Genomic DNA, 535 nt, shown 5'->3' with positions numbered 1-535 from the left:
CAGAGGCGGGGCCAAATCCAAAGCTGAACCCCAGGAGCTGTGCGAACAAAGAAGAGAAAGGGAAATCTCTCCCAGCAACCTCAGGAGCAGCGGATTAAACCTCCACAATCAACTTGATGTACCCTGCATCTGTGGAATACCTGAATAGACAACGAATCATCCCAAATTGAGACGGTGGACTTTGGGAACAACGATATATATATTTCTTTCCCTTTTTCTCTTTTTGTGAGTGTGTATGTGTATGCTTCTGTGTGAGATTTTGTCTGTATAGCTTTCCTTTCACCATCCGTTTTTTTTTTTTTACTTACAAAAATTTTTTTCTTAATTATTTTTTATTTTAATAACTTTATTTTATCTTACTTTATTTTATTTTACCCTCTTTCTTTCTTTCTACTTTTTCTCCTGAGTGTGTATGTGTATGCTTCTGTGTGAGATTTTGTCTGTATAGCTTTCCTTTCACCGTCCGTTTTTTTTTTTTTACTTACAAAAATTTTTTTTCTTAATTATTTTTTATTTTAATAACTTTATTTTATCT

This window comes from Physeter macrocephalus, chromosome 21, assembly GCF_002837175.3.
Source record: "Physeter macrocephalus isolate SW-GA chromosome 21, ASM283717v5, whole genome shotgun sequence".
NCBI lineage: Eukaryota > Metazoa > Chordata > Mammalia > Artiodactyla > Physeteridae > Physeter > Physeter macrocephalus.
This window is presented reverse-complemented; position numbering follows the sequence as displayed.